Raw genomic sequence first — 11,074 nt, 5'->3', positions numbered from 1 at the left:
TATATATATATTTATATTTATATAAGAGAGAGAAGGTCACTGGATCTTTTTTGAAAAGGTCTGTTTACAGATATGAAGTCAAAAACCCTGAGTTTCATTTTGCAAGTATGAATTTTGACCTGATTATTCTTACTCTCAGCTGATTGATCAATGTCAGGTCAATCACAAATTCAAAGTCAAAGTTTCTTTGTTTATCATTCACACCACATGTGATACATGTGGTGGAACAAAATTGTATACACAGGGTCCCAGTTACATCCAACAAAAGTATAAATTGTTAAGAAAAACAGTAATAATATCTAAGATATTAACTAAGCAATCCATTAAGATAAAATATGTTAAGCACCAACAGCAGCACAAACATGAGTCTGTGTGAGCAGATGAGTACGAATGAACACAGCAACATGAAACAAATCAGCAGCATGAGATCAGCAACATGGATAGTCAACAGCACATATTAACAATCAAGTGGCATTACAGTGATTTTTTTTTCTTTCTCTATTTTTTTTTTTTTCCCACTTTGATTATCCTGGTTAGAGATTCATGAGTCAAACAGCTTCAGCGTAGGAGCTGTTCCTCAGTCTAGTGGTTCTACACTTGATGCTCCTCAACCTGCCAGATGGGAGTGGGGCAAAAAGTGTGTGTGCTGGGTGAGTGGGGTCCTCCATGATGCAGTTGGTCCTCTTCCTGCATTTGGAGGTGTAGATGTCTGTGATGGTGGGGAGGCTGACTCCGACAGACTTCTGTGCAGCCTTCACCACTCTCTGCAAAGCTTTTCTTTCTGCAGCTGTGCAGCCTCCATGCCACACGTTGATGCTGGAGCACAGGATGCTCTCCACTGCACACCTGTAGAAGGAGGTGAGGATTGAGCTTCCCAGACCAGCTTGTCTCAGCCGTCTGAGGAAGTAGAGTCTCTGATGAGCTTTCTTGATCAGGCTGGTGGTGTTGTTGCTCCAGCTGAGGTTGTCATTCAGTTTGTCACCAATCCAATCACCTTACTGAGGCATTAGTTCTTGGGTAACATTACTTTATGGTTTAGTGCAACAAAAACAAAACCGGTGTCCAGATGTATATATTTCTGAAAATCACATTTGGTTCCTATGGATAGTTTTCAGTCATGTGACCCGCTAGCTACCCTCACAGGTAAAACACTGCTATGCACAACGATGAGCTGGAGTGATAAATAACGCTGTGGTTTTGAAGTGAAGAACCAGGAAATGCTGACAGCCATGGGAGTACACTCAACTTTGCAAATATTTGATCAAAGGTAACATTACAATTACTTTGTGGTTTTTGATTCTGGTGTTTAGTTCTGTGGTTTTATTGCTACAGTTTTATGTAATGAAGATTAGTGGATGAGCTTTAATAACATAATGAGATAGTGTTGAGAACATGCTAATGCTGCCAACATGAACTCAAGTTCATGAACACAACTCCATCGCAAGGCCCTGTGATGGACTTGGTACAGGGTGTACCCCATCTCTCGCACAGTGACTGCTGAATATGGGCACCATTGACCCTGTGACTCGGAAACGAAGAAGCAGATGGACGGATGGATTACATCATTTAAATTGGTTCTACATCAAACCCAATATCTAGAGGTGTTCATAAGTTTAATATAAACAGAAAACAAAAGTGATCATTGATTTTAATAACTTTCCACTGGTCTCTGTGAAGTACATGGAATTTTTAAACGACATTTTCCATCGCTCACAGCCAAGTGTAAACACTTCCTTATTCAAACATGGCACTGAGAGAGGCAACAGCTGTTGGTGACAACATATACATAAATACATAAAAGTAGGTTACTTCCATTTTATATGGTGACAGAAAAAAAATGATGCCTCATATTTCTGACTTCTTTAGCAAGTAAAAATTTCTACACGGAAAGAACAAACAATTGAAGTGGAACATGGACAACTGAGGCTGAGCCAACACACCAGGCTGAGCTACTTTTTTGTGCCAACTGACTCAGCAATGGAAAATATTTGATGACAACTAACAGCAGAGACACAAGAGCGGAACAGGTACCAGTCAGAAAAAAATGCACATCTTGTGACACAACCCTCACTTTTCACATGGCGTTCTGGTTTATATGATGTAACGCTGTGGCTGGTTCCTTCATCATTGTTCAACTGAATTTAAAAAAAAAAAAAACATCCTCCCAGCATTCTGTAAATAACAATAACATACAAGATATTGCCACTAAATTGAAACAAATTGTAATTTATGATTTTGTGGGGGTTAAACTGTAAATAAAAAGGTATATGTATGCTTGTGGGAGGGGGGGGGGGGGTTTTACCAATTATGCCCATAATTGTTGTTTACATATTACAAGACAAATAGAGTATGTAATCTGGGATTAACAAGATTAGGTCAAAGTAGCCCAAATGTTCTATGCAAATCAATGAAGAAACCACTTCTGATAATTCACTGTGTGGAGCCATACAGCCAATCTGAATTTCTATGAGAAACAAACAAAATGAAATGCTAACAACCTTTTTGGGTGTTATCTTTCTTGTAAAAAATACAAACCCGATATATGATGTTTATATTTAAGAATAAAGAAAGTGTGAGTTTATAAGTATTCATAGATTTTACCTAGTCATATCCAGCTTTAAAACAAAAAGTGGGGGTGGCACGGTGGTTCAGTTGGTAGACCTGTTGCCTCTCAGCGGGAAGGTTGCCAGACCAAATCCTGGCCAGGGGTCTTTCTTGGTGGAGTTTGCATGTGTGGGTTTTTAGAAATTTGAAAAAAATTGAGAAATTTGGAAATGTTCATTATGCTTAAAATCAAACTAAATTGACCATTACATTGTAGTAACCATTGCACTTTGGTTTCTAAGCCCAGTATCCCCCCTACAATGTAGACTGCACCACTGTTGAGAGGCTACCCACTGCAAGAGAACTAAATTTATCTCACAACAGGACATCACTGACTTCCACTTTTATCAGTATCTTTGCCCTGGGCAGAGTCTACTCTGCCCTGCTTTACTCTGGTCAGAGAGACCCAGGCTTCTCCTCTCACATCTCACTGAAAATGAGAAGTGTTCATGCTGAAGGAGACTGTAATGTTCTAAGTCAGAGAGAGAGCGAGAGCAAGTAATCATTGTTTTATTGCTGTTTGACTTTGACCAGCAGAAGTAGCTTTGCACAATCACACGGAAGTGTGAAGAACTGCTGGTGGTCACTTATTAATTAGGCAGACACCGCAGAGTAATACCTTATCTGTCATAAATGCTAATTCAAGTGAAGAAATATTTCTAAATATGCCATTTTTACATTAGCTGTAATGCAAATCTGGTGACTGTGGGGTTTGTGGCATTCATTTTTTTAATTCATGTTATTCATTTACAAAGACTTTTATTTAGAGATAGGAAAGACAGGTTATTATATTTCATAGACACAGTGCAATCAAAAAAGTCTAACTACTTGTCCACTATATTATATATCAAGGAAAACATACTTTTTTTTTACTCATAAAGCATTCATGCAGTACAATATAAAAAAAAAAAAAAAGATATATGATATGCACTTCTAAAGCATTTTAACTTTAATGATGTTCCCCACAGTGCTTTACAGTGTGTGTCATTTTCACAATCTAAATGATGGAGGAAAAGTGCCCAAACCACATGGATCACGTAATTTCTTTTGAAGTGCACATGATGCCACAGTCTGTTCAGTGAATGTCATCTCAGTGCTGTACCCACCAAGGCAAACATTCCTCTGACAAGGTGCAGTTCAGCAAATAAAGTTATCATCTGATACGCTCGGGCCGATGAGCAGATATTACCTGAAAGTCTTAGCAAGCAAACATTCTGTTTTATTAGGCCATAAAATGAGTTATTTTTAGATCCCTACTATGTGTATGTATTGTGAATTTCCTTGTGGGACTTCAAACCTTATCTTCCTGGTAAAACGGTCATTCCTGCTGATGTGATGAATGAGTAATTAAACTAACATACAAAAAATAAAAAAAGATACCCCCCTCACTTAGACCACTTCTGTTGTGTCTTGAAGACATCAAAGCCTGGATGTCTTTAAGCTTTTTAAATTTTAATGAAAGGAAAACAGAAGTGATGATGTTTGGTCCTAGTGGCTCATGTGAACCTCGCCCTGTTGATCTGGGCCCTCTGGCACCACATGTAAAGAAAACTGTTTCTAACTTGGGTTTTAAAATGGACAGTGGTTTTAAATTAGATTCTCAGATTGGAGCGGTGGTCAAGACCAGTTTTTATCACCTCAGACAACTGGCTTAGGTAAAGCCCAACCTCACAAAACAGCAGCTGGAAACAGTAATCCATGCCTTCGTCACATCTCAGCTGGATTACTGTAAGGCTCTTTACCTTGGAGTCAGCCAGTCCTCCCTCAGACGTCTCCAGTTGGTCCAGAACGCTGCTGCTCGGCTTCTAACTGGAGTTCAAAAGAGTGAGCACATCACTCCCACTCTGGCTTCACTCCACTGCTGCCTGTTCATTTCAGAGTTCATTTTAAGATTAATTTATTTGTTTTTAAAAGTTTAAATGGTCTTGCTCCATCCTACCTTTCTGAGCTGCTTCACCCATACTCTCCTGCTCGGTGCCTCAGATCAGCTGATCAGCTGCTCGTGGAGGTGCCGAGGTCTAAACGGAGGCTCAGAGGAGACAGAGCTTTGTCTGTAGCTGCTCCAAGACTGTGGAACGATCTCCCTCTTCTCATTAGACGAACCCCTTCACTGTCCAGTTTTAAAAACACATTTTTACTCCCCGGCTTTTAGCACAGACTGAATTTGTTCTGCACTGTTTTTATTGCTTTAATTGATCTTGATGTTTTAACAACTGTTTTATTTTTTATGTGTTTAAACTTTCTTGATTTTATGTGTACAGCACTTTATTGCAACTACCATTGTTTTAAAGGGCTTTATAAATAAATAATAATAATAATAATTATTATTATATTAATTAGAACGGTTTATTTTAAAGTTTAATTTATTTAGTGATCACAGTTTTTCATTGTCATCCTAGGCAGTTGTACTGTTTGTGGTTAAGTGTATATTGAGAGCATCTTTGTGTTATTTTGTGCTTTTCTTGTGTCATCTGTCCAGCCTTCCTCACTCTTGTCCCCTCGTGTTGCCAGCTCCTGCTGCACCTGTCCCTCATTGTCCTCCCCCAGGTGTTTGTAATTATTCACTCGTTTGCGTCTCTATGCTCCGTGTCTCCTTCTTGTTGCAATGTCGGTGGATTGTCCTGTCTAAGGCGTCGAGTTCAAGTTCTGTCTCCCTCCGTGTCTTCTCGATTACAGTTAAGATAAGTAATTATAGAGAAAGAAGTAGAAGAGAAGATGTGATAATAATGAGAATGAGGGTTGGACATACACTTCTAAATGATACAATGTACATGATGGGGAAAAGGAATAACAGTCGATGTGAGGAATGTGGGGAAACAGAAAGTGTGGAACATGTGCTGATGGAGTGCATTAAATATACAGAAGAATGGGAGGGATTGAAACAAAAAGTCAAAGAGGCAGGGAGAGTATGGAGTTTAGGAGGAATATTAGGAACAGAAGGGGAGAAGGATAAAATAAGTAATGTTAGAAAAGAGTTGTTTATATATTTGCACAACATAAATCTTAAAAATAGAATTTAGGGAAAGGAGGCCATGAGTTACACACTCTTGCTCAGTAGGTGGCGGTATGCACCTGAACGTTGTTTGCAATCCACCAATTAAACTAAAAAATGAAGAAGAAGTCATTAATGTGAGTTTTGCTGCCATGCCAACCTTCTGTTTTTGCAAATACATATATTTCTTTATTTTCTCCTTTGAGTTCCTCGAGTCCTGTCTGCATTTGGGCTCAATCCACCAGCAGATCCTGATATTTATATTTAGTGTCTGATAAAATAACTTATTTTGGTGGAAAACTTTCTACAAAAACACATAAGCTTGTCCAGGCTCAGCTAATTTCTTAGTAATTACAATTAACCAAGACAAATCAGAGCTCAGTTCTAATATTTAAAAATGTAATTGTATTGATTATTTGAACACTAAACCCAAATGAATGCACAGTGATCTTTCAGTAAGTTGATCCTATGGTTTAGGCTGGTTGACTAAGGTTTTGCTGAATTAATTTCATATATAATATATATGTCACATTTTGATTATACCAGCACACTCATTAGATTTAATGATTTGAGTCTTCAAACCATTTAAGCAACATTCCAGCCAGAATGTGTCCTGTTGTAGAAGCTCAACAAATATTCCCACGTGACACACATTGTAAGTTCTCTAATGATATTTCAGGTTCAAGTTGAAGACTTTTTTTCTGTTATGTATCAAACACATGGGGCTCCTGAATCTTTTATTAAACTTTCCAGTTTAATGGCAGATGACTAGTGCTGCATTTACAAAACCTCCAATATATGAGCAATGTTTCAGGGTGTGCCACACGGACCTCTGCAGTCATCCAGATGTGTTTCACAATGCTGTGATCAAGTTCAGCATGAATGAACAGTGTGGGGGGAGCACACTGGGACAGGCACATTTAGGCTCTTTACGTGTGAAGCATTATGTCTGAAAAGACAATAGTCAGGTGTGTGAGACACATATAGGTCAGCTTGGAACATATTCCTTTTTATTAATAAGTTCTGAGAGGCCAGATGAAGTTTGCACAATAAGTATTCATGTATATATGTTCACATCCAAACAGACTCAAGTTTAGATAAAAAGAAGCACAAAAACCTAAAACACCTCAAACTGCTGGCAACACCCTTTTTGTATCCATGTGCACATTTTCTTTTTCATTATTGCTAAACTGCTTTTGCTAAATGCAAAAAACAGAAGCCTTGCTACTGACAAAAAAACGAACCACATGTTATGATTCAGAAATTGTGTGGTTGTATTTTTTTTTCTTTTACTTTGCACTTTTCAATAAAGCAACTTCTGAATGTCGTCAACGAGTTCACAAGGCCAGAATTTCCCACTGAATCTGAGCAACACTCCCCTTTCATCAGTCAACTTTATAACACCAACTTTTGCATTTTCTCAAAGAAAATGTTGTGACACCGTCTTTACATAATAGTGGAAAATCATGAAACATTTCATCAACCGAGGCCCGACTGTTGAACAGGAAGTGAGCTGAAGGTGGCTCTCTACACTCAGCAGATGGATGCTACGATCAAACTCTAGACCATAGAGAACATCCACACTCTTTTTTTGTATTAGCGCCTTAGGTTTACTTAACAAAAATAAATTAACTTAAAAAAACAACAACATAGGGACAGTTTAAAAATAAAATAATAATAATAACAAAAAAGCTAAAAATCCTACAACTTCCAAACTAACAGCAACCATCAAAACTCAACATGAAGTTCAATTAAGGACTTTTCTAAGCTTAACAAGAGGTTAACTCAAAACTTACCTGTTCAGTCTGACTTTTAGTTTAATTATTTATAACCAACTTTCAGGTTTTATTGATTTTATATGTTAGTTTGATTATGTGAGAATACAGTATGTGCGTTATTATGGTTTTCTGATTAGATTTTGAGATCCTTGTGTTTTAGTTTTGTTTTCTTGTGTCATTTGTTCAGACTGGGAGGAGGCCCCGGTGAAGACCCAGGGCACACTGGAGACACCATGTCTCTTGATTGGCCTGGGAACGCCTTTGGGTCCTCCTGGAAGAGCTAGAACAGGTGGTTGTGGAATGAGGTGTCTGGGCTTCCCTGCTCAAGCTGCTGCCCCCGCGACCTGATTTTGAAACAAGTGGTAGATGATGGATGGATCTGATCAGCCTTCCTCATGTCGTCAGCTCCAGCTCCTGCTACTCTTCTCTGTTCCTCATTGTCTTTCCCCAGATGTTCATCATCATTTGTTGATAGCTTTTTGTTCTGTGTGAGTGTTTCTTCCTCGTCTGTGGATTATGTTTCCCACAGCTGTCATGCTCCGTTTCCTCAGCGTCTCTCTGATCCCATTTTGTATGTTTTTTTTTTTTTTTTCATTCAACCTTTATTTATACAGCTTATTCTCATTGAGCCTCACTGAAAATATTTTGCTGTCATGTCAGTCTTTGTTATTGTTTAATAAATTTGATTCTTTATTTTATTCTCCAGTTTTCCCAAAGTTGTGTTTGCACTTGGGTTCAACACCTCACTGAACATCACAGATTGTACTTTTGGTGTGACTTTAAACTGAATTAAACTGTTCTGTTTATAGTTTCTACCGCTTGTACACTTATATTTAGTTAAAATAATATGTTTATTTTATTCTAACAAATATTCATTTAATTTTAGTATTGGTTTTACTATTTTTTTCTATTCTAAAATTTGTGTTTTACCAATTTCTTTTTTATGTTTTAATTTACCTCAAGTTCAAGTTGTTGTTTAAAATAATCTTGTGCAGGTTTTGTTTCTTTTTGGATTGTTATATTCTATTTTATTTAGCCTTCACTTTCTACTTGACAGGTAATTTGTAAATTTTGTTCACAATATATCTTCTTCTTCTTTCAGCTGCTCCCTTTTTCAGGGGTCGCCACAGCGAACAAAGTCGTACCAAGATTTGGCAAATATTTTTACGCCGGATGCCCTTCCTGACGCAACCACAGACCACCGAGCTACCACAGCCCTCTAGCATCCAGGGGAACAGATGGTGGGGGTTAAAGGTCTTGCTCAAGGAGCCAGAATGGGGCAAATGAGGGTGGAGACAGGTGTGGGTGCTTCATCTATCCCACCCAAATTTTGATGTTGTCGGTACCGGGAGTTGAACCAGCAATCTTCCGATCTCAGGCCCACCTTCTCTGACCTCTATGCCACCACTCCCTTTTGTTAAGAGGATGATCAAGTGAATCTCAAACCATCTGAATCTGTGTTGTCATGTGCTTGCCTGCCTGGGCAGTGTGCCTGAACATTGGATATGCTCAGCTTATCTTTCATCAAAGTCAACACGGACTCATCTAAAATTGGTGCCACAGCCGTTAAGTGTGACTCAGGTGAACTCACTGTTATCTGACTCATCACCAAGACTAATATATCAGCCGGAAACAGGTTTTAAAAAGGCCATTTAATGGTCACAGGTTGAATTGTTGCATTCATGTTTTAGCTATTAAGCACTGAAGTTGTGTCTTAATGAAATAAATATTTCAGACATTATTGCAGAAATCTATTAGAATAGATGAGAGGAACGCTAGTTCCAGAGAGGAGTAAAGAAAGCCATCTTTGTGAAGAGAACTTGTCCATCATTAAATGGGGTGGAGGCCTCCGTGTTCAGCTGCCACCCTCTTAAGGCTCCAGTATACTCGGGCGTACGTCAGTCCGCGGAGGTCCGTGCGTACCAGATTAGAGTCGAAGCAGACGCCCGCAGGGCATGTCCATGCAAAGCTCAATGTTTATGACCCTGTACTCTGTCGCACAATAAACTGCCCGGCGACTGACTGTTTTGCATGCAACACTAATGTATTAAATTCTCCTTCTTCATACCTGATCTGGTTTAATGGTCTTTTCTTTTTTTTTCTCCAAAAGACAAGCAATCTCTTCCTCCTCCTCCGTTGACGCCATGACTGAAATGGTGAGAAATGAAGGGATTTGTCACGAGCTAAATAAAATCAGGTCCAGCGTGGCTGCAGGAGGGTCTGGAGATTTCCTGATGGGCGTGAAACTAGCTGAGTATCAGTCCTAGCTGCATTGTAGGATTTTGAAAGCTGAAGTCTGAGACCTCTCCCTCTGTTTAAAGATGGATTCACTCCACTCTCAAACCATCTGTCCTCTCGGTCCAAAATACGAAATTCTGGTCCTAAAGAGTTTTCTTTATCCCTCAGTTGAACTGCTGAGTCATGTTCTGAGGAGCTGACTCTCCTGTGTTGAGCCATGTGTTCGTGAAGAGGCTGTTTGGTTTCTCCACTGTAGAGATCTGGACCGTCCTCGCTGCACTGAACTGCATACACACCACCACTCTGAAGACGCTTTGCTTTGCATCCAAGGAGCTTTCTCAATTCAGTTACAAATAAAGTCCAGTTGTTTTGTTTTTAACCTTTTTTTAGATTTACCATGTCCAGAATGACATAATCTTCACCAGCTTATGCAAACAACTAATTTTGACTGTCACCAGCAAACTGGTTGATTCTCTATGAGAAGGTGCTGCAACCTGATCAAGAAAGCTCATCAGAGACTCTTCTTCTTCAGATGGCTGAGACGAGCTGGTCTGGGAAGTTCAGTCCTCACCTCCTTCTACAGGTGTGCAGTGGAGAGCATCCTGTGCTCCAGCATCAACATGTGGCATGGAGGCTGCACAGCTGCAGAAAGAAAAGCTTTGTAGAGAGTGGTGAAGGCTGCACATAAGACTGTTGGAGTCAGTCTCCTCACCATCACAGACATCTACACCTCCAAATGCAGAAAGAGGGCCCGCTGCATCATGAAGGACCCCACTCATGCAGCACACACACTTTTTGCCCCACTCCCCTCAGACAGGAGGTTGCGGAGCATCAAGTGTAGAACCACTAGACTGAGGAACAGCTTCTACCCTCAGGCTGTTAGAATCATGAATCTCTAACGAGGATTATCACTGTAATGTCCCTTTAATTGGATATTTGAAACTTTATCTGTGCTGCTGATTATACATGCTGCTGATTTCTTACCTCAGGTTCCAAACCCATCTGCCCACAACAGACTCATGTTCAGGCAACGCCATATTATATTATTATTTTTTAGCATATATCTTAGATCCTTGTATACTGTTTTGTTTTTATATACTTCATATAATTGCTGTTTTTGGGTATAACTGGGGCATTGAGTAAGCAATTTCTTTCCACTGCACGTACCACATGTGATGTGAATGAAGAACAAGAAGAACTCATTCAGAGGACCTGACTCAACCTTGATAGACAGTGTTGCAAATGTTTCACCAGAAATCTGAGTGGAAGTGAAACCATTTTTGGTATCTGAGGGATGTTAGGCCGAGGCAGATTCAAGGGAAGTCAGACAGCAAAGGTTGCTCTCACACTTCCATCCCCGCTGTGTTTGCCTTAGGTCAGCAACGACCCTTAACACACACACTAGACTGACAGCATTTTTCATGTTTGTAGTGTTTAAATTACATAACTATATATATATATA

Source organism: Nematolebias whitei, chromosome 3 (assembly GCF_014905685.2).
Source record: "Nematolebias whitei isolate Nwh7 chromosome 3, NemWhi1, whole genome shotgun sequence".
NCBI lineage: Eukaryota > Metazoa > Chordata > Actinopteri > Cyprinodontiformes > Rivulidae > Nematolebias > Nematolebias whitei.
This window is presented reverse-complemented; position numbering follows the sequence as displayed.